Source organism: Bos taurus, chromosome 13, assembly GCF_002263795.3.
Source record: "Bos taurus isolate L1 Dominette 01449 registration number 42190680 breed Hereford chromosome 13, ARS-UCD2.0, whole genome shotgun sequence".
Lineage (NCBI taxonomy): Eukaryota > Metazoa > Chordata > Mammalia > Artiodactyla > Bovidae > Bos > Bos taurus.
The window spans coordinates 82,055,460-82,082,536 of NC_037340.1; positions in this window are offsets into that span (position 1 = coordinate 82,055,460).

Sequence of the window (27,077 nt, forward strand, 5' to 3'; positions counted from 1 at the left end):
CTTTGGCCATCTGATGTGAAGAGCTGACTCACTGGAAAAGACTCTGATGCTGGGAAAGACTGAAGGCAGGAGGAGAAGGGGATGACAGAGGATGAGAAGGTTGGATGGCATCACCAACTCAATGGACATGAACTTGGGCAAACTCCAGGAGAGAGTGGAGTTCAGAGTAGGCTGGTGCACGGTAGTCCGTGGGGCTGCAGTCAGACATGACTTAGTGACCGAACAGCAACAGACATCGAAGCAGTTTCTTTCCTCTGCGGACATCGTGGACCCTCCATTCAGCACGCGTAGCAGCCGCGTGGGCTGGTAGGAGCAGGGCCTTTGTGGTGGTTGTGTTTTCGTTCCTTTGTGTGTGTGCTTATCTTCCTAACACGAGACGCACGTTTTTGTTTTTACTGCAACGTGTCTGAACCAGCTTGGCTGCCTGTTGCTGTTTCCGCATGACTAGTTTCCAAACAGCTGGAAGGCAGAGTTGACTCCACATCCTCTTCTACAAAAATGCAGCGACAACTCTTCTCTCCATTCGGTTAAGACCAAGTGTAAGTCACAGCTATGAAAACTTTGAGAACTGTAAACGTGATTCATCTGTGAGGCGCTTTCAGAGTCACTGCCAAGTGTCCCGTGGGGGCAAAAGTGCCTGCAGGTGAAACCAGCAGCGGAAAGCAGGGTGAAACGCCTCTGCCCGCCGACCTCCTCTCCCGCAGCTGCAGGATGCAAGTGTTCGCGCCCAGCAGGGATGCGAGCGACGGGCCTCCGCTCACGGGGCCCGCCTCTCCTGAGGGGCTCACGTGAGGCGGGGGCTCGGGTTTTAGAGTCAGGCTGCCCGGGTCTGAGCCCACCTCCGCCGCTTCTTCTCTTTCAAAATATGTGTTTATTTGGCCGCACCGGGTCTCAGTTGCAGCAGTGGGATCTTCAGTCTCTGTTGCGGCAAGCAGGCCTCTCAGTTCAGTTGCAGCAGTGGGTCTGGTTTCCTGACCAGAGATCAACCCGGAGCGCCCTGCACTGGGAGCCCAGGGTCTTCGCCACTGGATCACCAAGGACGTCCTCGGCTCTGCTGCTCCTTACTGCACATCTTACGTATATAATATACGTATATAATATACAACGGTGCATTTGTTGGCGTGTGTTCGTGTGCGCACGCACAGTCGTGTCTGACTCTTTGTGACGCTATAGACTGTAGCCCGCCAGGCTCCTCTGTCCATGGGATTTTCCAGGCAAAAATACTGGAGTGTGTTGCCATTTCCTTCTCCAGGGGACCTTCCCGACCCAGGGCTTATCCATTCGGTTAAGACCGAGTGTAAGTCATAGCTATGAAAACTTTCAAAATTGTAAAAATGATTCCTCTGTGAGGCGCACATCTCTTATGTCTCCTGCATTGGCAGGCGGGTTCTTTACCACTGGCTTCACTTAGTGATTTGAAAAGTTTGCACCTCTGTTTTCCCCCCTGTAAAATGGGAATAACAATAGTCCCTTCCTCTTAGAGTTCTTGAGAAGACAAAATCTTACGTGTAAACTGTTAAGAGGAGGCTGGGACAGAATTGTCACTCAAAACTTAGTTTTTGTTAATGATACGCTTTCCATTGGTTCTAAGCCACGGCTGCATGGGCGTTGTACTGACCACGGCCGGCTCCCCCCGGCTGGCCCGACTCTCCTAGTGTGAGCACGGGCCCAGCGTCCAGGGAAGCCCAGAGTCCAGCCAGCCTGGGCAGTTGGCCACCCTGATCCTGCCCCAGGAGGACAGCTGAGTATTTTGTTAGGTCACGTTCACAGCTTGGTTCTGACTCTGTGCTGACAGATGCTGACCATATGCATTAATGACCGAGGTTTGTGCTCAGTGCAGAGGTCCCAGTCACCTCACTGCCCAGTGCGAGAAGCAGCAGTAAGCTGCGTCTTGGCTCCCTGAGCCAGGAGAACACCGACCGTAGGGCGTTTTCAGCCTCCTCTGGTGCAAACAGCAGTGTTTTTTGCTGAGAGGATGGCCCTTGAGCTAAAAATACTCAAGCAGATAATATTTGGCCAGGTAGAAGTAGATGCCAATGACACGCCTATTTTTTTGGCCTCGAAAGATGACTCCAGTGTCTTGTACAAGGAAATAAGGGATTTAAAAAATAAATACAGCGCGGGGAGGTGGTTACTGCAGACATGTTAGCTAATTGGCAGTGTGATATTATGTCTGTTTTGCTAACGGGGCAGAGCGGCCTGGATTATCATATTCTAGTGAAAACCAAAGAACTCGCCCAGTTTTCTGTTGAGCCGAAACTCTCCTGAACTGGGTACTGTTTTCAAAGGTTTGGCCATTTAGTTTTAAAGGAATTATGGCTGTTGAAGCAGATGCTGCCGATTGCTTATTCAATTCCACTTCCCCCCTCCCCGCCCCCCACTAACCCTTTTTTCTTAACTAACAACTCTGATTTTCTTTGGGGAAAGCAGTGATTCTGCTTGAAAACACTTTTCTAGATTCTCTGGAATGTCACGAGACCCAGTTCCAGTCTGAAGAGGGCTTTCTTTCCCCATAAAACAAAGTTTCTAAGGTGAAGCCTTTTATCCCTCATCCTTGGCGCATGCCTCTCCATCCTGCCTGGAATGTGGATGGGATGGCTGGAGCTGGAGAAGCCATATTGCTTCCATGAGGAACAAAGATAAGAATGTCAGAGACCTGGCATGCTGCAAAGGAGCATGGTCCTTCGCAGAAGGAAGCAGGGTCATAAACGACCCTGCATGAGTAGCTGGACCAGCCCTTGTATGAGGACTGCCCTTGTGTTACTTCGTATGAAACTTCCTACTGGAGGGAAGCCACTGTGGACAGATCTCTAGCATGTGCAGGCAAACAGGATCCTAACTGAGCTGTTAGGCATTCATTTCAGTGGTGTTTGGCAAATGCTATCAGCATCAGAACCTTGCAGGGATGTAGAGTCACTGAAATTTCTGTGGACGCAATGTTTCTAGTTGCTGGAGTTTTCACCTGAGACTGTCCGGGCCGTGGCCTCCACTAGACCCAGGAGGTACGGTGCCTGGGCTCCGTGATTCTTTCAGAGGCCCATAAAAATCTTTTACTTTCTTATAAAACCAGGAGAAAAATCCAACCTGGATTATATGGGTTTATACAAACCCAGTCATGTAATACAGTTTTCAGTAGCATTTTATGGAGGAAGAAGTCCATGAAGGCAAAAGTGTTTATTGGCCCATGAAAGTCATCGTGTTGTCTGGAATACCCCCTTAGTTTGAGGAGGAATGGTCTCATTGCTTCCCACTCATTTTCCGTTCCCAGATCTTCCCTCTGTGGACACAGGAACATGCCCCCATTCAACAGACAAAGCAAAGGATGGCTTCTGGGGCCAGCAGAACTGGGTGTGACCCCTAGAGTGCTTTCAGTTCAGTTCAGTCGCTCAGTCGTGTCTGACTGTTTGTGACCCCATGAATCGCAGCACGCCAGGCCTCCCTGTCCACCACCAACTCCCGGAGTTCCCTCAGACTCATGTCCATCGAGTCGGTGAATGCTTTAGGCAAATGTTAAAATTTCTCCTGGCATCCATTTTATAAAAATGACGGATCCATGTATTTATTCAACAGTGATTTGAAGGCTCACAGTGTAGCAGGCAGTCTGTATGGCAATTATCTTTTGGGAATTAGAGGCATTAACGCACAGGAAGCCCCGTGTCTGGCACTCAGTTCGGGTTTTAAGTTCCTCGCCCTTGGCCGTGAGCTCCAAGCCTCAGCGCGGCCCACTGTTACCGTCTCTCTTGCTGTGTTAAACTTGGGATTCTTCTCAAGGTGGGGTCCTCCTACCTTTTTAAGATAAATTCATTTATTTTTGGCTGTGCTGGGTCTTCACCGCTGGGCACAGCTTTCTCTGGTTGCGGCAGATGGAGGCTGCTCTCCGGTTGGGGTACACGGGCGTCTCATGGGGCAGCTTCTCTCCTTACAGCGCCAGCTCTCGGGAGGGCGGGCTGCAGGAGCTGTGCCCCACGGGCTCCGTTGCCCCGTGGCATGTGGGATCCTCCTGGACCAGGGGTTGGATCTGTGTCTCCTGCATTGGCAGGCGAGCTCTTCACCCCTGGACTACCAGGGAAGCCTGACCCATCTACCTTTTGCAAAAGAGCAGTTCTTTTACTGGAATCTGATTAAGGCCCAGGGCTCCTTTCCACAACCATCACTGCGATGTCCCAGTGTCTCTTTGCTAATGATTTTGTTCCGTGTGAGTGTCTCTACGACTCATCCTCTAAGCACAACCATCAGCGAGCGTGCCGGGTAGGATAATTCAAAGACCCACTGAGCCATCTTCCATTGGAAGACGCTGCCGGGTAGGATAATTCAAAGACCCACTGAGCCATCTTCCATTGGAAGACGCTGCCGGGTAGGATAATTCAAAGACCCACTGAGCCATCTTCCATTGGAAGACGCTGCCGGGTAGGATAATTCAAAGACCCACTGAGCCATCTTCCATTGGAAGACGCTGCCGGGTAGGATAATTCAAAGACCCACTGAGCCATCTTCCATTGGAAGACGCTGCCGGGTAGGATAATTCAAAGACCCACTGAGCCATCTTCCATTGGAAGACGCTGCCGGGTAGGATAATTCAAAGACCCACTGAGCCATCTTCCATTGGAAGACGCTGCCGGGTAGGATAATTCAAAGACCCACTGAGCCATCTTCCATTGGAAGACGCTGTCAGAATTTCAGACCTGGCTTAGTTTTTGTTGTTGTTGTAGAAATCTTTTTTTTTTTTTTTGCCTTCTTATAACTCTCTTACAGATCCATCTGTGAAAAAAAGCAATGTGTTATTAGAAAAATGTGTATTTCCCCATTATAATATACCGTGCCACACACTAAAGGCTCTATAGTCTGTTATAAAAGTGCCAGATATAATTTGTATGCAAATATCTGATGCAAAGGAGGACTTTTTTTTTTTTGATTGCACGCAGGAAAACACACCGAGTGAATTTTTGACAAACACAGGCTAGATCCTGCTGAGATAAGAAAACATCTTAATGCAAAGCTGCCTAGAGAGAAGAGGAGGAACTTATTCAGATTCCGAATAAGAAACAGCAGAGCTCCTTTTCTCTCGGAGACAGAGCCTCAAGATGGCACTCCCTTTTGTGCCCATGCTCCAACTGTTTGCTCCCTGCCTGGCTGAGGAATCCCAAAGAGCCACCGGAGAGACCCTACATGCCAGTGTGCCCGCCCTGGGCAGGAACAGCCGCGCTGAAGCCTTGTTGGTGTGGAGCAGGTTAACTCCATCATGGCCAGGTCTCCGCTCTCCTGCCGTGTGGAGGGGCGGCGGCCTGGGATGCACCCTCACGGGACCGTCCTGGCGACGGCACATTCCTTTTCTTATTTGGGCTGTGATCAGACGACCTGGGCCTGAAATGTGTCCAGCAGTGCACAGGGCATTCGCTTTAAGAGAGATGGTAGTGGAAGCTTCAAACACACCCAGCTCGTTATTAAACTATGTTTACAAATAACCCAGGGATGCCAAGAACGCCTGAATCCCCCAGATAGGCTCCCAGTTGGTCTTCCACTTTCTCTCTTCTCAATGTGTTTTTGCTCAAAGCTGAACTTCTCCAGGGGAGCAGGGAATGATAATTCTAGTGATCCTATTCTCTGAGTCAAAAAAGCCCAGAGTAACACACATACGCACACTCATGCATGTATTTATTCATTTCTCAACTGCCACTAACAACCTCAGTGCATGTCCAGCATTATATTAGATGCCAAGAACTGTGCTGAACCAATAATGCACGGAAGTGATTTTCCTCAGCAGCTTAAGCCCGTGTGGGAGGCCCGTGAGGATGGAGAGGCACGGTCAGTGCTCCTGGCGGTCCCCTCCGGGCGCGGCACGCGGGGAGCTGGCCTGTCTCCTCTCCTCGCCTAGAAGCCCTGCCGCCCTCATCGCAAGGAGCTGGGGAAAGGCCTCTCCTGTGACTCCTGCCAGAGAGGACGCTCTGATGGGGGTTCCTCACAGCCCCTCATGGGCTCACTCAGCCGTCAACATGGGTTAATAATGACAAGTGTTATACATGCTGGGGAAACTGGACCTGGTGATGAATAAAACAGACACGATTCCCTGCCCTCACAGGGCTCACAGTCTAGCTGGGAGGTGTAGAGAGGAGGGGATGTTTGTGTGCATGCCAGCTCGAGGTTGCTGCTGAGAAATCGAAGTGGGAGGGGAGTGAGGGGCTCTGGGTGGGTGTTTTGATTGTAAGCAGAGCGGTCAAGGAGGTCACAGAGGAGGTGATTTTGAGTGGAACTGAGGGGCCAGCTGTGGAGCATCAGGGAGCATGCAAAGAAGCGCAGGAGTGGGGGAAGGCTTTGGAGCAGGGCTGTCCAAGGACCGGAAGTGGGGGCGCCGTCTCACTGGAGGCAGGAGAGTTTGCTGGGCAGGGGAGGGGGCGGGGGGTCAGGGTGCCAAGGACCACCCGGATGAGGAACAACGTGGAAAAGACTTAGGGGGGCAGTCCAGACGGCGTCTCTTTTGTCCAGAATCGCAGAGCAGGTGGTAATTTTTGGTGGAAGATGTCTATTTCCAGCCTCTGAAAGCTGAAGGGTGTGTTGCTGCTGCTGCTGCTAAGTCGCTTCAGTCGTGTCCGACTCTGTGCAACCCCATAGACAGCAGCCCACCAGGCTCCCCCGTCCCTGGGATTCTCCAGGTAAGAACACTGGAGTGGGTTGCCATTTCCGTCTCCAATGCATGAAAGTGAAAAGTGAAAGTGAAGTCACTCAGTCGTGTCCGACTCGTAGCGACCCCATGGACTGCAGCCCACCAGGCTCCCCCGTCCCTGGGATTTTCTAGGCGAGAGGACAGTAAAAACCTTTGTGCCAATCGGCTCACCTCCAGCACTTGTCCTGGAGCCAGAGGAGCCTTCTGGCCCTCGTCTCGGGCGGGCGGGTGGGCAGGCGTGCACCTCTTCTGTCACGGCATGTGAACAGCTCAGTCGAGTTTTACTGCTTTGTTTGAATCGGGTGTGGGAAAACCCGCTGTTCCCAGCACAGACCTGAGACCCAACGGGCAGCTTGAGGTCACCCACGTCCGTTACCCGGCAGGCTGACAGGGGCCGTCTGACGCTGCCCCCAAGGATGCACAGGCGTCGCCTCGGGGCACAGGCTGTCTTCACGTCTCTGTCCACGGCACCTGTGACCACCACTCATGTGGTCTTTCCTGCCAAGCTTGGAGGAAAGGCCTAAGTCCTCAGGATGCCTTCAAAGAGTCCTGCATGGTCTGCCACACTGACATGCCCTGCCCTGAATTATTTTTTTTAATTGTTGTTCAGTCGCTCAGTCGTGTCCTACTCTTTGAGATCTCATGGACTGCAGCATGCAGGCCTCCCTGTCCTTCACCATCTCCCAGAGTTTGCTCAAACTCATGTCCATTGAGCCGGTGATGCCATCCAACCGTCTCATCCTCTGCCGTCCCCTTCTCCTCTTGCCCCCAATATTTCTCAGCATTACAGTCTTTTCCAATGAGTGAGTTCTTTACATCAAGTGGCCAAAGTATCAGAGCTTCAGCTTCTGCATCAGCTCTTCCGATGAATATTCAGGACTGATCTCTTTTAGGATTGACTGGTTGGATCTCCTTGCAGTCCAAGGCTCTCTAAAGAGTCTTCTCCAACACCACAGTTTAAAAACATCAATTCTTCGGTGCTCAGCCTTCTTTATAGTCCAACTCTCACATCCATACATGACCACTGGAAAAACCATAGCCTTGACTAGATGGACCTTTATTGGCAAACTCATGTCTCTGCTTTTCCTATGCTGACTTTTAGTGTTTTAAGCATCTGTATTTTCTCACTTGGCTGCATGGTCTTAGCTGTGGTACCAGGGTCCTCACTGCGTCATGTAGATCTCTGTCTGTGGCCCTAGTTGTGGGCGTAGATGCTCCTGAGCAAGTGGGCTCTCAGCCCCCAACCAGGGATGGAACCAGCGGCCCTGCATTGGACGACAGACTCTCAACCACTGGGTGAGGAGGGCAGCACCCCCGACCCCCAGCTGCCCTTCCTCACCCTCTCTTTGCTCTCGGGCGTCTGTCTCTCCTGAGCCCCTCCCCACGCTCTGGAGGGCCTCTGCATGGGGCCCCATTCACTGCTCTTCCACAATCAGCTGCCATGCTTGATTTTCCTGACTTTGGGCAAGGTCTTTGTTCAAAAGAATCCTTCTCAGTGTCTTAACCTGAGCACTCTAATTAAAAATGACTACCGCCCATTCCCTGGTCAGTCCTCTGACCCCCAGCACTCTATGCTGATGTTCCCCCTATGGTACCTAGCTTTTTAAAAAAAAAACAAAACATCATAAAAATTAATTCCTTCCTCGTAGTTTCATTTACTGCCTTCCTCCTCTTTGCTCACTGTGCCCCTGCTCTATCCCATACCCATCAAATACCCAGGAGAGATTTGATGCATGGAGGGTGCTGAGCGAATACGCGTTACATGAAGGATGCGTCCCTGAGTGGGAAAGACAAAGAGCCATGCACACAGACAACACGGGGAGGAGAAACTGTGATCTATGTGCATGCGGATGTTTACATAGATAAACATGTGTGAACAGCGAAGGCATGCATGTGTGTGGCATGAGTATATGTGGACACACACCCAACCCACAGAGAGTGGAAGTGTATCAACAGCCTAAATATTGAGTATTAACATCTGGGTTGAGGGATGTGGAGTAAATTTAAATGTATTTTTCGTGAATGTCATTTTATATCGTCTGATTTATACAGTGAATAAAGAAACACTTTCAAAATCCGGAAAAAATCCATAGCGTCGATAAAACACAGGTTCTTTGTTTTTTCTGGGTTGTTTCCTCTGACTTTGATTTTTACCAAGCAGGATACCTGCTTGAAACTTCCAGTGCGGGCGGCTTCTGTGAGGCAGTTGAGTTTGGCTTCATTCGTCCACCTCGGAGTCTGATGGGCTGGGTCTGCAGGCTAAGCAGACCCCCGGGTTCAGGGAACTCCCAGCCCATGAGGACGCAGCTGCTCACTTAGGCAGCAACATTACTGAATTCAGCAGCCTCTTCCGAAATGAACACCCCTGTGAACACCAGCCCAGATCATTATGAGTTTGCTCTTAACTCCCTTTCAGCTGAAGATCCCACAGCTCAGCTTCCGGGAATTATACACTCTAGCTTTGTTTTGTTCTTCTTTGTTTTCTGATCTAACGAGCCAGACGAGTGCATTATTGAAAATACGGAAATTGTATAAGAGTGAAACAGGAACTGTCGGTACAATCAGCGGCAGTCCTGCCTCTCGCGGATGACCGGTTTACACTGGTGTGTTCCAGTCTTGTCTCTCGCGGATGACCAGTTTACACTTTGGTGTGTTCCAATCTTGCCTCTCGCGGATGACCAGTTTACACTTGGTGTGTTCCATGCCTAGCTGTAGAATCAATGTTTGTTTCAAAAATCACAGCTATACCTTGAACAGTTAATTTTTTCACTCAAAATGATAATCTAAGAATTTCTGGATCATGACAGAAACTTGAAACATGGTTTTTGCTGGTTCCATTGTATTCTGATATATTAATTTCCCATGAATCAATTCCTGCTCTTCACTCGAGCATTTAAGTTGTTTCTAGACAGTTTTTTAAATTTTATTTTATTTTTAGTTGGAGGACAATTACTTTGCGGTGTTGTGATGGTTACAACAGTGTGACTCAGCTCTAAGTAGACATATACCCCCGCCTGAGCCTCCCACCCCCCTCCCCCCGGGCTGTCACAGAGCCCCGGGCCGAGCTCCCTGAGCCAGACAGCAGCTTCCCACTAGCTGTCTCTTCTACACATGGGAGGGTATATGTTTCAATGCTACTCTCTCAGAAAGCTTATTGTTAATGAGGTCGTGATGAGCATTCATGAATATTCACCTTCAGGCGTGAGTCCCGGAAGTGGGACACCTCCCATGAGTCAAGGGTGTCTGTCCGCCACTCAGTGGTTGAGCACACTACACTAATTGCTCTTGCCCATTTGACCATCTCCTTGCTGAGAATAAATATTACCATCAAGCAAAATAAGACAATCCTTTTTGACTAAAGAGATTGGTCGTGGCACCCCGGCTTGGAGGTGCTAGAGTGGAGCTGAAGACGCCTGCGAGGTCTCTCACGGGCCATGCTCTCCTGCTGACCTGGAGAGTCCTGTGTCTGTGAAGGACTTCCTCTGTCCAGGTATAGAGCATTTGTGGGCAGTTCAGTTCAGTCGCTCAGTCGTGTCTGACTCTTTGAGACCCCATGGACTGCAGCATGCCAGGCCTCCCTGTCTATCACCAACTCCCGGAGTTTACTCAAACTCATGTCCATCGAGTCGGTGATGCCATCCAACCATCTCATCCTCTGTGGATTTGTGGGCAAGAGGCCCCCAAACCCTTCCGTCTTCTGAAAGGGACACTTTTAGCCTTGGGCTAACACCTCCCTCAGTTCCCTTGGAAAGCGGATAAGCATGGCCCACCAGCTATGTTATCCGGACGCACTGGTCAGGGCAGACGTGAGCACTAGCAGAATACTGCTGGGCCTGGGAGAAGCCCCGGGTGAACGCGCACAATCAGAAGCTGTGCCTTGGGCTCCCCGGTGAGTGAGGAAGGCTCTTGTCACGGGCACGGGCGTAGAACCTCTACCCCACCTGAAGAGGAACGCCTAATGCTGCCCTCTTGGCTTGCCCTCTCTGCTGGCTTTTGTCAGTGTGGTCAGTGGGAATCTTACGCATCTAACTGTTTGAAAATTCAAGACTGATGACCCCTGCTAGTTACAGCCTCAGAGTCATAAAGACCCAGATCCCACATCTACGTCCCCTCCATCGACTCGCTCACCTGCTCTTAATCCCTTGAAACCTGGTTTCCTTATTTGTAAAACAGGGAGGCAGACATCCCCTCAAGTCTGGCCCCAAGTCGAGATGCTTATAAACAGTAGTAGTGGGAACTGTGGTCATTTAATAAAAATGAACTTTAATGCGACTCACCCACTGTTTCGGTCAAGGCTGGCTCTGTGGACATGGGCCCCGTGCAGTCACTCGGGGCCACACTCAGAAGGACTCTGCTTTGTTGAATGCCTTGCTGTGGCCACTATGAAGCTCTCAGTAATTCTTGAACGAGACCCACAACTTGGCTTCTCACCGACACCACCAATTATGTAGTTGGTTCTGATTACAGGATAAGATGAGCCTGATAATGTTAAACATGGGGCTTCCCAGGTGGCTCAGTTGTAAAGAATCCACTGCAATTCGGGAGACCTGAGTTCGATCCCTGGGTCGGGAAGATCCCCTGGAGGAGGCATGGCAACCCACTCCAGTCTTCTTGCCTGGAGAATCCCATGGACAGAGGAGCCTGGTGGGCTACAGTCCATGCGGTCACAAAGCGTCAGACACGACTGAGCGACTAAGCACACACTCGCCAGGCTGCAGGCACTATCTCAGCCGGCTCTGCAGACAGGACACTCCACAGAAGACGATGAGTGTCCCGGGCTCTTGAGGGTCCACATGCAGCTGCTCTTCTCAACAGGGTCCTCTCCGCTTGTAGCTGGTGGAAGGGGGGATCCTCTTGTGCAGAGCCTTTCCTGTGGGTGGGGGAGTTCACTAAGCAAATGATAAGCTCCCCAAGACTGGGGCTCTGGAGACGCCATACGAATACACCCTGCACGCCCATGGACCAGCGAAGAACAGTCTCAGCTTTGTTTCTGGGAGGCTCTGAATACTGCGCAGTTTCACGACTGCTCCGGCGCTCAGCGCTCAAGTCTGCCTGTGGTATTCCGTGTCCTTGTTTTTTATTTATTTATTTTTTTCGTGTCCTTGTTAACTTCCACAGGACACACTGATCTTCCGTGTGCCGAGCACCAGTGATGCGTTTCTGCGGGCACCGCCGCCTTGAAGCCCTATCTGGCGTCATGACCCTTGTCAGGCTCTGGCTTCCTGGGGAATCATTGCTCACTCTCAGAGTGAGGAGAGGCTGCTCGGAAGAGTTTGGGTGTCAGCTGCTGAACTGGGCAGTTCTGGGCATTCCCTACGCCTAGCATGCTCTTCTTCCCTTCTTGGAAGGAATCTTCTAGAACACTGGTCCTTAACCCTTTACATCCAACTTCACTAGACCTAGTCTAAATCCTTCTTTGTTTCTTCCTTGATTCAAGGCACCAGTCACGTCCTTGACCCCGCCCACCATTCCCGGACCCTTGCCGGGCCCCGTGAGGGTCCTTAGGGGCCTCGGCCACCGGTCCCGGACCCTTGCCCGGGCCCCGTGAGGGTCCTCAGGGGCCTCCGTCACCTTCTTGGACTCTCTGCTACCTCTTGTTTGTATTAGAATTGAACCTTCCTAAGGGCAGGGACTCGAGTCCTTTGCGTTTCCAGCAACATCTGAGGAGCAGTCGGCAAACGCCGCTGGCACCGTCTCCTGGGAACAACCCCGCCGTGCACACGCCAAGTCTCAGGTCACCGGCCGCTCTCGGGCCCCCGAGGTTGCTCAGGCAGGTGTGCGCGGACCTCAGGACGTCAGCTTCCTCTCGGCGCTCTCATGCCTCGTAACGGGGTCTCCAGCACAGCTCTGCAAGGGCAGCTCAGGCACCACTCGGATGTCTCTGTTGACGGTAAACTCACGACCTACTCGAATGTCTCACTGAGGGAGCGTAAAGCACTGGAGGGCGGCTGGACGGGGGCGACTTCACTCTGAATACTTTTTGTTTCGTTGTGTGTGTTTTGCTTTTGCACTTGGCTACGCTGTGTCTTTGCCGCTCGGGCTCAGTAGCTGCGGCGTGCAGGCTTAGTTGTCCCGAGGCCTGTGGGATCTTAGTTCCCCGCCCGGGGACTGAACCCACGTCTCCTGCCTTGGAAGCAGATTCTTAACCCTTGGACCGCCAGGGAGGTCCCTTCATTGATTAGCTTTTATTGGGGCCACTGTGTCAGGCCATTTTCTTGGGAAACAAGGGCAGACAAAATCAAGCCCCTGTTCTCTAAAGCTGAGTTCTAACCGAGAAGGCTAACCGAGAAAGATCGTTATTTGTTGATCAAATAACGATCAGCAAGTCTGGTGTGATTACTGCTATGAAGAGGTACAGCAGGTGGACAGAAGGTGGCAGGGACGGGGAGCAAAGGCTGTTCTAAACAGACTGGGCAAGAAAGACCTTCTGAGACCCGAATAAAGGGAAGGAGCCATGAGCAGTTTTGAGGGGACAAGGTTTCCAGGCAGAAGGAAGAGCAAAGTTCTGAGACAGGAGGACCAGGTGGCTGTTGGTGGGAGGTGGCCGGGAGTCAGGGCCACAGGCCTTGAAGGTCCCCGTAAGAGTGTGACTTTCCCTCAGGTTTGATGGGAGCCAGCGGAGGGCTTAAGGAGGGGAGTGAAACGGCCCTGTTTTCAAAGGGTCCCTGTTTGGTGACGAGGAGCTCTTAGGAAGAAGGAAAGTTATGTGGGGTCTGAGGAGGGAACTCTGGTCTCCCAGGTGACGGCTGCTCGGACGCGCTTGGCTTCCGATCAGGCCAGCGTCATCACCCCTGCTGCTCTCAGGTGGAAGGTGCGCTTCCCCAAGGGACAGGTGAGCGTCCCTGGTCTGGGCTATGACTCAGGATGAGTCTGGTGCTGAGTCTGGTGCACAGGGCATTTCCATGTACCTCCTTCCCTGGCCAGACTATTTATCATACATGAATCTCTGTTCGTAAGTCGAGAAGGCTACGTGTTACATCTCTAAATTTCTTTTCAATTAAATTAAGTTCCTCTTTGGCCCGTGCCCTGGTGGGCTGATTGGCAAATCTGTACTCTCCGGGTTCCTTCTTCACCTAGGCTGTACAAAGTCCCTGGGTTCTTCTGCTGAAGTACTAAGAAGTGCTGGCTGGTCACCTCTGAAATACCCCCGTTTCACCCAGCGTTGTCCTCTGAGGTCCAGCAGCCCTACTGACTCCGTGCGGCACTGAGGGGAGGTGAATGTTTGGCTGGAAGTCCCGGCGTGAGACAGATCACGAGGACGCGGTACTCGTCAAATAAGGGGCATAGTTCAAGTTAAAGGAATTAATTTCTAACTGTGGGATTTTGTTCATTTTAATTAAGTCAACACTCCACTAGTATTTGGAAAGACAGCAGATAAATAAATATGAGGTGTTTTGCTTGTGTGTTGTGCGGAATCTTGAATATTCCAGGCAGGAGCCTGGAGCAGCAGCGGGCTTGGAGTTTTGACAATTACTAATCCTTATGGAGAACCAATTTACTTAATATACAAATGAGTGAATAAAACAAAAGCAGCAGAGTCTCCCATGACTTCTTCTAGTTACTTTCATTGATCTTCACCTACACTGAGAAACATGCTCTAGAATTTAAGCTCCTTCGTGCACACACAGTGGTGGGGGTTGGCGTGCCACCTGGACCCTGGGCTTGCAAGCTTCTTAAGGGAGGGGATAAGCTAGAAGGCGCCTGGGTCCTCAGTGGGTTCCTGTGTCAGCCGTGAGGCGCTCCCACGCAGACCTGTCCCCAGAGAGAAGCGGTCAGGCTCCGTCTCTCTGCTCTTCGTCTGACGCTCGCCTGAGGTCCTTCATGGCCCCTCCTTTAGCTCCATCTTTGTAGCTGCACAAGTCCCTGCTCTTTGAGTTTGGAGCTTTCAGCCTAGTGGGGAAGGAAAGATTCGAAACAGAGTTATTTCACTGAGAATGTATCACAGGTGAGCCTGACCAAGGATGGAGGAAGTGATGTCGAGAGGAGGATGGAACGATGGACAGATGTCCCATTGCGGGGATCGGTAGCCTGCTGTCTCCTTGCATAAATAAAGTTTTATTGGCACACCACTATGCATATTTGTTTCCATATTATCTGTGGATGCTCTTGTGCTGTAACAGCAGAGTTGAGCGGTTGGGACAGAGACCGTATGGCTCACAGAGCGGCATCTTGTTTTCACACCCTTTAGAGAAAAGGATTTACCTGTCTCTGATCTGCAGGCAGTGGGAGAGAGAGCGTGGGCAGGGCTGGGCAGGGAGAACCTTTTGGAGTGAGGACCAGGGCTTCTTATGGCAAACCAAGGATTAACAAATCTGAATCTCATAAACGGTCAGACAAATAACAGCAATAAAGTGGATCGTATGTGCATTACATGGACAAGATCCCAGAGAAATATGTTTTCTGCCTTTGTGTTTTGTATATTGGGCTACTTTTAATAGAGACATGGACATAAAAATATTTCTCAACTATAAGAAAAGCTCACAGCAAGCGTAAAGATAAATGGCAACTGAAATTCAGACCTGATATTAATGGTATGACAAAGTGTGGTGGGGACTGAGGGAAAAACAGAAACATGCCTATTTCATGCTTATAGTGCCTGGCAGATATTTTTTTTTTTTAAAGAAATTCTAGAAATTCAATTTTTTATGTGGAATCTCCCGATATTGAAACAATGGCTTTTGTTTTGTTTTTACTGTGTGAATGTTAAAACTCAGCCTATCTCCAGGCTGGGTTGTCCCTGTGACTTCCAGGTGGAGACCGTGGCATAGATATTTAGGAGGTTCAGAGGTGCAGACCTCAGAGGAAGAGAAGGTTCTAACAGCCTAGGAACACTGAGCATATTATTTGTATCAGGTTGCATATTTTGTGGCACAAAGATGTATGCATCGGGAGGCTGGAGGAGGAGGGGGAAATTCAAGGTGGTTGGAGAAGTCTCTGTGGACCCTTGGAGAAGATGGGTAACGTTCTGTGCTGGGCAGTTGGTCACTCAGTCATCTCTGGCTCTTTGTGACCCCATGGACTGCAGCCCACCAGGCTCCTCTGTCCATGGAGATTCTCCAGGCAACAGTACTGGAGTGGGTGGCCATGCCCTCCTCCAGGGAGTAGCATATTAGGCACTAAATAAAGGATACGATCAGAGTATCTAGTAGCAAGAGGAGACGGAAGACCTGGAAAACCACATTCCGGGAAGATGAGAGCTGCAGAACAGAGAAGAATTTGTAAGAGATTTGATCTCCTGGGAACAAACTGTATACGCGGGACTCTACAAGGCCAGCAAGTAATTTAAAATCTGTGCTCCTTCTATTATCCACAGCTCCTCCTCTCTGCCAGCCGCTGACCTCTGTGCTCTGGCTTGAGTTTAATTGTATCTCCGAGTTGGGTTGAAAATTGCCGGTGGTGACTTGGAGATCTGCCACCAGGTGGTGACATTCTCATTTGGAAAAAAAAAAGCAAAGTCCAGCCAAGGAAGGAGCCACTTTCTGTTGAATGATGTCCACCGGGTTCTCTGATCACTGCCTGAGCCCGGGTTTATAGCTAATCAAGTAGAAACAGCTCACACAGTTTTCCTGTTTTATTTATCTTATGGCACTCTGCATAGATCCCGCCACGTCAAGCCCATCATATTTATTTCTGCAGCGATTGCTATGCAGACTGTATGCAGAGGAAATGTCTGATTGATTCCCAGCATCTTCTCAGCAAGTGCAGCCACAAGAGAGAGAGCAGAGAGCAGAAACCTGCATGTAGAGGCCCGGAGACTTCCTGGAGGGCGAGGTGAGAAAGCAGTGAGGCGCGTCTCCCACCCCTGCTCTCCAAGGGTGCAGGTTTAGACAGAAGATCTGCTGCTCAAAGGCTTGTTTTAAGAAACAGAATATGCAATACCTAATGGTCTTTTTTCAGCCCATCTCTCCGGAGAAGCTCAGGCCAGAGCAACCCGCCGAGGTGAAGGGCCGCTTCTGATCAGCCAGGGGTGGAGGGCCAGGGCTGTGAAGGACGGAATGGAGGAGCTGGGAGGGGAGGGGAGGGAACCCTGGCCAGGTGGTGTTTATTCCTGTCTCTCTTTGACCTGTGGGTGGCGCCCCATGTGGATTTCCTCTGCCCTTCCCCGCCTCCCATGATGGTGTTGAATCAGAACAACTCTCTGGGAGGAATGCACGCCCCGCCCTCCCTGCAGGAGGGGAGTTGGACTCACAGGAGCCCGGTCCCACCCAGTGAAGCAGGAAGTGCCTGGAAGTGCTTGTCCGGGGCCAGAACCCCCGAGGTGGTGGGCAAGCGTCATCATTTTTCCCTGGCAGTCAGGCAGCGTGTGAATAAGATCCGTCTATTCATGCTCCTCGGGCTCACGTGGTCCCTCTTCTGCGCCAGGCCCTGGGGTTCCTGAGATTTCCACCTCCCCCAGTTCCCTTTCCGCCTCCTTTCCCAACCCTCCTCCCAACTGGTGTGTTCAGAAACCACTCTGCTCCTCTGGGGGAAGTAACCCTCCTTGGCACTGCTGGTCTCTTTGCCCCTCCTGGCCGCCGTCTCCTCTTCTCAAATTTGTGAAGAGGTGATGCTGGGCACCTGTTGTCCGCAAAACTGCTGGATCTCCCCCCATGAAAAGTGGAGTAGAGCCCGCTCTTTTGCTGCATGAAATCACCTCTTTGAGGTGAACTAGACTCTGGCTCAGGTGGGGTAGGGTAGAAAAGCGGGCAAAGAGCAAGAGATCAGACCAGGAGACCTGCTCCGAGACGTCCCCCTCTTGGCCACGTTCTGCCCCAGGAGCGTCAGCTGTGCCCACTGGGCTGTGTCCCTTTGCAATGCACTTGGTCTGGAAGGCCTCATCTGGTCTGCAGGCGGGTTTTTACCAGGGGGTCTAGCTTCCCTGCGGCACTGGTGGTAAAGAATCTGCCCGCCAGTGCCGGAGAGGCAGGAGACATGGGTTCAGCCCCTGGGTAGGAAGACCCCCTGGAGGAGGGCTTGGCAACCCACTCCAGTGTTCTTCCTGGAGAATCCCATGGACACAGGAGCCGGGTAGGCTTCAGTGCATGGGATCACAAAGATTCATACATGACTGAGGGGAGTTACCACCACGCCACTAGCTTCTGAAGTTCCAGCCAGTGTGCCCACAGAGACCCCAGATGCAAAACCAGGGGCGAGTCCCCCACGACAAAGAGCGTGCGGCCACCCAGGCCCCGTGCTTCTCCTCACGGGGCCTGATTCCTGCGCTGTTGCTCTGAGGACCGCCCGGCCCCGCCTGCCAAGGGCCTGGCACCTAGAACCTCCCCCGTGGGCTGAGAGGGCCCTCTGCCAGTGGCTGGCTCTCTTCTGAGCCACCCGCTCCCAACCATGGCATTTCTCAGGCAGGAGTTTGCCTGGATGCGGTGTGCTGGGTGAGTTGTGTGTGCAGGGAAGCTGGGTGAGTTGCCACCTACCTGTCTCTTCCAGCTCAGAGCCTGTGACTGCCAGCCGTTGGGTCCAGTGGGATCAGAGCAACCTCCTTCGGGTAACAAACACTCAAGAGCCTCCTGATGCTGTTCTGGGCCCAGAGGCTCTGAGATGAATACGGCGAGGTCCCTGGTCACAGAGGATTCATGAGATGGGATGGGCTGTTCTGGGCTCAGAGGCTCTGAGATGAATACGGCGAGGTCCCCGGTCACAGAGGATTCATGAGATGGGGTGGGTTTCGTCAGTAAGTGCTATGTAAACGGTGTGTTAGGTGACAAAGCCGCTGGAAGGGAAACCAGAGGAGTGGGGGAGGTAGTCGGGGAAACCTCTGTGTTGGAGATGATGTGGGCGGAGGGCTGAGGAACTGAGTCGCGCAGTGAGTGATCGGGGAAGAACTTGCCGCCAGGCAGAGGGAACAGCCTGTGCAAAGGCCCTGAGGTGGGGGTGGGAGGGAGGTGTTGAATCCAGAATCCAGAGTGGCTCTGATGATGTACAAAGAAAATGAGAGATAAGAAGGCTGGTGAGATTTGGGGGCTGGGGCTGAAATCATACAGATTACATGGAGCTTTGCAGGTCCTAGCTTTTGAACTTCATCTTGGGTGAAATGTGAGGTTTCAGAGGGTTTTGAGCAGAGGCATTATCTATTGGGTTGGTCAAAAAGTTCATTTGGTTAGTGACTACATTGTTCAATAAAGTTCTTGCTGAATATGAAAAACAGATCTTTTATTTTTACTTAAAACCGAACAGACTTTTTGGCCAACCCAATATTGTGACTTCCCTGTTTTAAAAGGCTGGTTCATTTTTCTAAAGGGAAGCCTGGTGTGTGTGTGCGTGTGTGTAAATGTGTGGCTGAGTGACGTCACATGTGTATGCACTTATGCATGCACAAAGTCAGAGGCGTGCATTATGCATACAGTTTGAAAGTGTTAGAGTCCGTGTCTGTGAACCCCTTTCCACTAACCTCTGCTGCACACAGGTCCCTGTTCCTCGACTCACTTTATCACTAAGAGCAGGGCGCTCACTGTGGGAGGGGAGCCGGAAGCCCCTCTGGGGCTGCAACACAGTCTCTGCCCACTGGGACATCTCAGCCACACGTGGAGACCCGAGTCCTCCCCTTTCTCAAGCAGCAGCTAGAAGCCGGGGTGTCTGAGGTGGTGGGCAGAGGGTGGCGACAGAGAGCGCCAGAAGGGGCCTGGCCCACGAGACGCCCTTGATCCACACTCGGCTGGAGAGAAGCGCTGACACAGCAGGGCGTCATCATCACACGGGCACCGGCTCCCCACGGACGCGGCCTGACTCGAGAGGACCCTCTGCTGATAGTGAAGTCCTGCGTGCATTTTTAGAAGAATGCAGGGGAATAAAAGAAGCAATTTGCAATGAGAACGCAGGCTGTTTCAGATAGAAGGTGTGTGTTCGTGGGTATGTAATGTTTTTAAAATGGAGATTTCTTAAAAAATAGCTCTTCTTGAAAACAGATGCTCAGCTTCTCCTCCACACTAAGGTGATCTGGCTCTGGCTCTGGGTGAGAGTCCATGGCGCATGTTTTGTCTAAACCAGGAGTCTGCTTGGGCCTCTCTGGCTCAAGTTCTAAGGCTTGGCTGCAAACCTAGCTGTGCGCCCAACATTAGCCTCTTAATGGACATTTACTAAGAATGGACCATGCGTTCCTGGTGAAGCTGGATTCATCTGAGAGCTTTTTCAGGTGTGTGTGTGGGAAGATTTTTAGGAACCATTCTTTGAAATCTCTTAGGGGATGAACCCAAGGGTTCTCCGATCACCCTCACCTCAATTCAGGTGTTTTATAAACCGGACTTGCACCACGGGACAGTTTGCTGTCCAGTTTCTCCCTGGTGCAATCTGAGCCAAGCCTGTACAGGACACGGGTTGCGTAAAGGCTCTGTGGAGGCCCCGCACATAAAGCCGTCTCTGTGGCTCACTAGGGGACGAGCCCAAGGCCATCTAGAGGCTGGCTTTTCGGACAGCTCCTTTGTTAGTTTTAGGCGACTCTCGTCCCGCTGCGGCCCCAGTGCCGTTGCCCCCGATGCAGTCCTTGGTGCTCAGGACTGAGAGCTGAACAGGCCCCGTCTGCTCGCCCTCCCCGTGAGCTCCTCTGCTCTGCAGAGCCGGGGTTCCAGCCACACAGACGCCACCTGTCTCACATCCTCCAAGTCTCCACACGGTTACCATCTTGCTCAGCCCTGAGCCCCTCACAGGCTGAATTCTACTTTCCATAGCCCCCAGACCCCACCCCATCGGGACCTTTCCTCAAAGATCTCTCTGGGAGCCCCCACCACCCAGATTGCAAGGTGGGGTCGGGAATCAGGAACCTCGCCTTTCCCTCATTAGAACTTATCAGAGCCAGACCCAAATAACTAACTGAGGAATCAGCTGTTGAAGGTCTGTGCCGGCGCTGGAATATTTGCTTTAGAATAGCTTTGTGGAGGTACAGTTTTCATATTATAAATCCACTCATTTTAGTACATTTTTAGAATTGTGCAGCTATCACTCTAAATTTCTTTCATCCCCTCAAAAATCCCCTGTGCCATCTTCAGTTCAACCTCATTCATTTCCCCCTCCAAGCCCAGAAACCCCCAAGGAGCCACTGATGCAGTTTCTGTCTCTGGATTTGCCCGTTCTGGGCACTGCTGCTGCTGCTGCTAAGTCGCTTCAGTCGTGTCCGACTCTGTGCGACCCCATAGACTGCAGCCCACCAGGCTCCCCCGTCCCTGGGATTCTCCAGGCAAGAACACTGGAGTGGGTTGCCATTTCCTTCTCCAATGCATGAAAGTGAGAAGTGAAAGTGAAGTCGCTCAGTCGTGTCCGACTCTGTGCGACCCCATGGACTGCAGCCTACCAGGCTCCTCCATCCATGGGATTTTCCAGGCAAGAGTACTGGAGTGGGGTTGCCACTGCCTCTGGGCACTAAGCAGAGACTATTATATTACAGCCCAGCACAATGAGGCACTGAGGTCCACAGGGTCGCGGGACATGGGGCTCACGAAGAGTGGGCACAACTGAGCGGCTGAGCTGAGCTGAGCAATAAGGTGCAATGCAGTACAGTTCAGGACCGTGCAACAGGCCTCTCAGGGGAGCTGGTGTGAAAACCCACCTGCGAGTGCAGAGATGTGGGTTCAGTCCCGCATCAGGAAGGTCCCCTGGCAGAGGAAATGGCAACCCACTGCAGTATTCTTGCCTGGGAAATCCCATGGACAGAGGAGCCTGGCGGTGGCAAGAGTCAGGCGCGGCTGAGCGACGGAGCACGCATGCGCAGTTGCGCCTGGTCCTTGGCCGGACAGGCTGCTTTGGAGCCGCTTCCGTATTGCGATCTGTGTTAGCAGCTTGCCCTCCGCCAGAATCTGGTCTCACGGGGGACTGGAACCTGATCTGTGTCCAGTTCATAAACGTTTCTAGTGCAGGACGCCTGCTGCAGGCTGCGCTCTGGGGAGAGGCCTCCGGGGGAGATGTGCCTGCGAGGGCCCGGCCAAATATTCATTGGATGAGTCCGATGTTGGATAAATGAATAATGATATAAGGTCCTACAGATACGGAATGCCTAACCTCATGATGCTGAGGTTCTGATGAGTGATCCCACGTGGGGCCCAGCAGGAAAGATCTGAGTCAGAAGAATGGACAGTTCAGGGCTGAACCGGGGAGACAGACACGAAATCATCTAATTCTATTACAGCCTGGTGGGTGTGCACAATGGCTTAGGCGTGTTGCAGAAATTCTCAGCTCAGCTCTGTCCGTAACTTACTCTGTGCCTCTGGCAAAACCACTTAACCTAGCGATCATTGCAATACAAGAAACGCACTGAATGGTTTCTAGATGTTTTTACATAAATTTTACATAAATTAGCCGTTTGATCGTCACACTAACCCCATGTGGTGGTTATGTAAATTAGTATTAAATAATAGTCTTAACAATAACAACACTGAGTATTGTTACAGCACTCAGTCGCTTAGTCATGTCCGACTCTTTGCAACCCCATGAATCACAGCACGCCAGGCCTCCCTGTCCATCACCAACTCCCGGAGTTCACTCAGACTCACGTCCATCGAGTCAGTGATGCTATCCAGCCATCTCATCCTCTGTCGTCCCCTTCTCCTCTTGCCCCCAATCCCTCCCAGCATCAGAGTCTTTTCCAATGAGTCAACTCTTCGCATGAGCTGGCCAAAGTACTGGAGTTTCAGCTTTAGCATCATTCCTTCCAAAGAAATCTCAAGGCTGATCTCCTTCAGAATGGACTGGTTGGATCTCCTTGCAGTCCAAGGGACTCTCAAGAGTCTTCTCCAACACCACAGTTCAAAAGCATCAATTCTTCGGTGCTCAGCCTTCTTCACAGTCCAACTCTCACATCCATACATGACCACAGGAAAAACCATAGCCTTGACTAGATGGACCTTTGTTGGCAAAGTAATATCTCTGCTTTTTAATATGCTATCTAGGTTGGTCATAACTTTCCTTCCAAGGAGTAAGCATCTTTTAATTTCATGGTTGCAATCACCATCTGCAGTGATTTTGGAGCCCAGAAAAATAAAGTCTGACACTGTTTCCACTGTTTCCCCATCTATCTCCCATGAAGTGATGGGACTGGATGCCATGATCTTCGTTTTCTGAATGTTCAGCTTTAAGCCAACTTTTTCACTCTCCACTTTCACTTTCATCAAGAGGCTTTTTAGTTCCTCTTCACTTTCTGCCATAAGGGTGGTGTCATCTGCATATCTGAGGTTATTGATATTTCTCCCGGCAATCTTGATTCCAGCTTGTGTTTCTTCCAGTCCAGCGTTTCTCATGATGTATTCTGCATATAAGTTAAATAAGCAGGGTGATAATATACAGCCTTGACGTACTTCTTTTCCTATTTGGAACCAGTCTGTTGTTCCATGTCCAGTTCTAACTGTTGCTTCCTGACCTGCATACAGATTTCTCAAGAGTCAGGTCAGGTGGTCTGGTATTCCCATCTCTTTCAGAATTTTCCACAGTTTCTTGTGATCCACACAGTCAAAGGCTTTGGCATAGTCAAGAAAGCAGAAATAGATGCTCTTCTGGAACTCTCTCGCTTTTTCCATGATCCAGTGGATGTTGGCAATTTGATCTCTGGTTCCTCTGCCTTTTCTAAAACCAGCTTGAACATCAGGAAGTTCACAGTTCACATATTGCTGAAGCCTGGCTTGGAGAATTTTGAGCATGACTTTACTAGCATGTGAGATGAGTGCAATTGTGCGGTAGTTTGAGCATTCTTTGGCATTGCCTTTGTTTGGGATTGGAATGAAAACTGACCTTTTCCAGTCCTGTGGTCACTGCTGAGTTTTCCAAATTTGCTGGCATATTGAGTGCAGCACTTTCACAGCATCATCTTTCAGGATTTGGAATAGCTCAATTGGAATTCCATCACCTCCACTAGCTTTGTTCGTAGTGATGCTTTCTAAGGCCCACTTGACTTCACATTCCAGGATGTCTGGCTCTAGGTCAGTGATCATCTGTCGTGATTATCTGGGTCGTGAAGATCTTTTTTGTACAGTTCTTCTGTGTATTCTTGCCATCTCTTCTTAATATCTTCTGCTTCTGTTAGGTCCATACCATTTCTGTCCTTTATCGAGCCCATCTTTGCATGAAATGTTCCTTTGGTATCTCTGATTTTCTTGAAGAGATCTCTAGTCTTTCCCATTCTGTTGTTTTTCTCTATTTCTTTGCATTGATCACTGAAGAAGGCTTTCTTATCTCTTCTTGCTGTTCTTTGGAACTCTGCATTCAGATGCTTATATCTTTCTTTTTCTCCTTTGCTTTTCACTTCTCTTCTTTTCACAGCTATTTGTAAGGCCTCCCCGGACAGCCATTTTGCTTTTTTGCATTTCTTTTCCATGGGGATGGTCTAGATCCCTGTCTCCTGTACAGTGTCACGAACCTCATTCCATAGTTCATCAGGCACTCCATCTATCAGATCTAGCACTCTCGCTGTTTCTGTAACACTTGTGTGACTATAATCATTACGTGATATTGGTTATCGCATGCCATGAGCTGCTCTAAGCACTCTGTTATTAGTCCTCATTTGCTTTTCACAGTGATGCTAGGAGGTGAGTTAGGAGGTGAGTGCGCTGCAGTCACCGGAGTGTAAGCCCCGCGAAGCTTCACACACGGGCTCATTTGCTTAATCTTCACTGTGCCTCCTACACTGGCAGAGTATTTAAGAATATCTGATTTTTTAAAAAATAGTTTTAATTGGAGGATAATTACTTTACAATACTGTGATGGCCTCTGCCGGACATCAGCGTGAATCGGCCACAGACACGTGGCCCCTCCCTCCCGAGCCCCGCCCCGCCCCGCCCCTCCCGGCTGTCAGGGCACCGGCTCTGGGTTCCCTTCACACCTCACACTCCCGCTGGCCGTCTATTCTACGCGTGACAGTGCGTCTGTTTCAAGGCTGGTCTCTCGAATCATCCCACCCTCTCCTCCTCCCACGGTGTCCAGAAGTCTGCTCTTTATGTCTGTGTCTTTTTTCCTGCCCTTCACGTAGGTTTTAATTGAATCAATGACTCTCCTCTATACAGACGAGGGAGCTAAAGCCCAGACTGTACCTGATAGAGTCCTGCCTCCATACCTGCAGATTCTGCATTTGTGGATCAGCATAAACCAGAATCAGACCACAGTTGGTTGGATCCATGGATATGGAGCCCACAGGCATGGCAGGGAGGGGGATCCACTGAACTACAGCGTTTGTACACGAAGGACCAGAGCATCTGCAGATCTTGGTGCCCGTGAGCCTCCCAGGAACCAGTTCTCCTGCAGACACCGGGGAGGCCTGCATTTGTCCCCACGTCATTAAGGCTGCAGGCGATCAACCCGGATGTGAACTGGGGGCTCTGAATCCAAAGGCCACACACTGAAGCTTTTCATTTGTTACAGCCCTTCTTCCTGAAACTGGCCTCTCCCTGGCTCGTCCCTAAAAGGTAGGGCTATAATTCAAGTACAGGGCTGCAATGTGGTTCGATATAGAAATCTAGAACCAGAATGGACCTTGAAGACCGTCACAGACAAAGGTAGCATTCTCCAGAAGAGGACACCAAACCTCACCAATTTCAGGATGAAGGGCTGTGCTCCACAGCGAGAGAAGCCCCACAATGAGAAGCCTGAGCACAGCACTAGAGAGGAGCCCCCACTCCGCAGCTGGAGGAGAGCCTGTGCAGCAACACAGGCCCAGCACAGCCCCAAAGAAATGAATAAATAAAAACCAAAAAAGAACGGGAGGGCCGTGACAGTCCTGGAAAGCTTTGTCGGGAAGGAAGAGGTCTCGTTAAAAACTCCCAAAGTTGGCGTTTCTTGTCATTCATGTTCTTCTATTTTTTTTTAATTTGAAAACACTACTTGTAAAAATTATACAAATAAAACAGGCTTATCACAAATAGTGGCATAAAACAAATAACTTCAGATGAGTAACACTCAGAATCAAGGAATTCCATGTATCTGCCACTAAATGCGACATTTGACTAGAAGGGGTTCTGTCTTCATTTCTAGGGTGTGTGTTTATAACTCTGGCAGCTAGGTTGTGTTCTCAAGGCTGACAATAAGTCAACTCAAAAACACAAAACTGAAAGGCAGCCCTCTTGGAAGCTGAGCGTCAGAAGATGCCACGCAAGCACCCTGGGGTGGAATGATGAGAGAATTTGGTGAAAAGGCGGGTAAGCCCACCCAGTCTGGGCTTCCCAACACCTACCTGCCAGTGCAGAAGATGCAAGAGATGAGGGTTCAGTCCCCGGGTCAGGAAGATGCCCTGGAGGGGGACGTGGCAGCCCCCTCTAGTGTTCTCGCCTGGAGAGTCCCAGGGACAGAGGAGCCCGGCGGGCTGCAGCCCACGGGGCCGCAGAGTCGGACTCGACTAAACAGTCTAGCACCTCCCCGTCCAGGGCACGCTTTATCATATTACCCGTTTCAGTTTCTCTACAGCCACCGTTCTCACCTCACACAATCTATTCACTGTTTGTTTAGAGAGATTTAGGAGTTTTATTACTAATTGTTGAGTTTTATTTATTTTATACAGAATCATGTGTTTGCTGCACTAAAAGCTGCAAGTGAGTGGGTTCGTGCTGAGAAGGTCAAGAGATAGACTTGGTTTCATTTGAACTCAGCAACTGATTGACTTTGTGACCTTGGAAGACGTTCTCAATCTCTCTAACCCTCAGTTTTCATCTCTGTAAAAGGGGACAGACTTAACAGCCATCTTACATACTACTTATGACTGGACATTACATGTAAATCATTCAGCCTGGTGCCTGGCAAACAGCTCTGAGTTTACTGAACAGTTTCTGTGATTACTGGTCCTTCGCTTGCGGCAGTAGCAGTGTCTTCCGCGTCTTACAGACGCGTCGGCAGCTCCCTGACCAGCACTGTGCCTTAGTTCTGGTTTTCTCAGGCCTGAAGGATCTAATGATGGGGTTGCTGCAGTGGTGGGTTGTTTCTGTTGTTCAGTCGCTCAGTTGTGTCCGACTCTGTGCGACCTCCATGGACTGCAGCACAGCAGGCCTCCCTGTCCCTCACCATCTCCTGGAGTTTGCCCAAGTTCATGTCCATTGCATCGGAGATGCCATCCAGCCATCTCATCCTCTGACGCCCTCTTCTCCACTATCTACGTGCTTATACCCCCTCACATGCCAATTGCCCTGAGGAAGGGGGCTTCCCTGGTGGCTCAGCGGTAAATCCACCTGCAATGCAGAAGCTGCAGGAGACGTGGGTTCAATCCCTGAGTCAGGAAGATCCCCTGGGGAAGGAAATGGCAACCCACTCTCTATCCTTGCCTGGGAAACCCATGGACAGAGGAGCCTGGCGGGCTATAGTCCATGGGGTTGCAAAGAGTCGGACACAGACTGAGTGACTGAGCATGCACTTCACACACACACGCACACACACGCGCGCACACATGCACGCACACACACACACAGAGTCACACACACACACATGCACACACACACACACACACACACGTGGTGTTTTGAAGGCAGGCTTT